This window comes from Otolemur garnettii, unplaced genomic scaffold, assembly GCF_000181295.1.
Source record: "Otolemur garnettii isolate 467f Iridium unplaced genomic scaffold, OtoGar3 scaffold00009, whole genome shotgun sequence".
Taxonomy (NCBI): Eukaryota; Metazoa; Chordata; class Mammalia; order Primates; family Galagidae; genus Otolemur; species Otolemur garnettii.
The window spans coordinates 2048397-2050643 of NW_003852404.1; the positions used below are offsets into that span (position 1 = coordinate 2048397).

At 41.1% G+C, this 2247-nt stretch overlaps 1 long non-coding RNA gene across 1 annotated transcript in view; it reads right to left on the reverse strand.

Moving 5' to 3' along the window:
- The window catches only part of LOC111723217, a 17903-nt gene that overhangs the window by 1761 nt on the left and 13895 nt on the right, over positions 1–2247 (reverse strand). The window contains exon 2 of the long non-coding RNA XR_002771803.1: positions 1290–1295. This is a non-coding gene — a long non-coding RNA (uncharacterized LOC111723217). The remainder of the gene's footprint in view (positions 1–1289; positions 1296–2247) is intronic.

Sequence of the window (2247 nt, forward strand, 5' to 3'; positions counted from 1 at the left end):
CCCGCCACCTTAGGTGTACATGGCTGGCGCCTTAGCCGGTTGAGCTATAGGTGCCGAGCCACACTTCCAGATTTCTTAAAGATTATCCCAAACCCGGAAACTCAGGCAATTGAATTGTTCGCATAATATCTAAGTAAGAAGCAAAAAGTTATTTTACTGAAAAAAAGAGAAAAGAATACGGGAAGGGAGCAATTGGATACCGTGAAAAGAGATGACTTTTCAGTGACTTCACAGGGGAGGTGAGAAATGGGATAGTAGCTGGAGAGAGAAATTAGGTCAAGAGGAATTATTTTAATATGGGAGACGCCACGGCGCATATCTATGCTGATGGAATGGGCTCTTCTGTAATTTCTTTCCTCCTTGACTTTGTCCATTCCGTCCCTAGCTTCTCTAAATTATTTAGGGCTCAGTCCCTGTGCCTCCTCTTCCCTGAAGCTTCCCAGCTTTCCTGAGCCACAAGTGGCAAGGGCTCTTTCTCCCTACCTCCTGATTCTCACAGCACCTCTTGGAGGTAGCTTACATTTCTAACCAGCATCTTACAGTTGTTTGCCCACCAGTTCCTTGACAATCGCTCTGTATCTTGCCCATTTAGTATCCTCAGCCTCCTCACTCTCATCTCCCACCCAGGCTGAACCCTAAGGCTGCTTGATAAACATTTATGGAATGAATAAGTGAATTCCAGGGAGACCAGCTTGTGCAGGCTGGCTCAGGGATCTAGAATAGCCATAGTATAAGCAGTGTACAAGGTCTGACAATTAGGTTTGCCAACTCATCCTAGAAAAAGTGTTACAGACCTCATTGCTGAAGGTCACTACTATGGTGACCTTCGAAGTACTCCCCTTGGAAAGATATACACTGATGCCAGCACCTAGTCCACCCTACAAAGCAATTTTGAAATTCTTTCTGGAGTGGCCATCAGAACAGTTATCATATTACAGTTAATGACCTCATGAATGGCATCAAAATGTCTTCCTTTCAATATTTCCTTTATCTTTGGTTAAGGAAAAATTTACTGGGGGCCAGTTCAGATGAGTAAGGAGGGTGTTCCAATACAGTTATTTGTTTAGTGGCTAAAAATTCCCTCATAGATAGTGCTGTGTGAGCTGGTGCATTGTTGTGATGCAAGAGACATGAGTTATTGACCAAGATTTTGAGTTAATATTTTCCTGTTTCTCTGCCAAAGTTTGTTTGGTCTGCTATGCTTCTCATAGTCAGCCAATGATTGACACACATTTTGATGAAGTTTTGCAATGTTTTCATCAATTTTGCTCATTACTAGCTACCCTGACCTCTCTCTCGCTCTCTCTTTTTTTTTTTTTTTCTACCTTCAAGATGTTTTTCCTGACCTCTCTTTATCAGTGATGCTTTCTCTTCTCTGGAAAAACATTTAATCCATTTATACATTGGTGTTTTCTTCATGGCATTATCCCCATAAACTTGGACTAATGCATCCCTGATTTCACTTCCATTCAAGTTTAACAAGAAATCTACTAGTGTTTGTTTGTTGCTCTAATTCAAACTCCAACATTCTCATGACAGCACACAACAGTAATGAATGCCACTCAGCAAGACAAGGCCACACGTTGACATGAACACAGCTGTGAAACACTCATATATCAAGATTATGAAACCTCAGCCAGTTGTTTGTACATTGCTGCTGATGTAAGTACATGATAGCAAGTTTTTGAGCTTAATTGTTAGGCTTTGTATCTCAGACTGTTCCCTTGAAATAGCCCTAGTAAAGGGTTTTTTTTTTCTTTACATAGGGTGGTCTGAGCAAATAGTTGAAGCAACTGGAAATTTCCTTGAAGATGTATGTTTTCTCTTATAGTTCCTGAAATAAACTGTTGTAACCTACGCTGGAGCACTGAGTTTATCTTATCATTGTAATTTACTTACCATTTGTTATTTAATTTTCTCCTTAACATCTTGAAATAAAACTGATGTTTCATAAAGGGCCTGACCCTTTAGAAGTATGTGTCTCTCAGTTTGAATATCTGATATGGGATTTGACACTGAAGTACCACAATTGCTTTACAAAATAGTAAGGAGGCTTGATACCCGTATATCAGTGGTTAGGGCACTGGCCACATACAATAGGTCTGGAGGGTTTGAGCCTGGACCAGGCCTGCTAAACAACAATGACAACTACAGCACATACAAAAAATAGCCGGGCATTGTGGCAAGTGCCTGTAGCCCCAGCTACTCAGGAGGCTGAGGCAAGAGAATCACTTGAGCCCAAGAGTT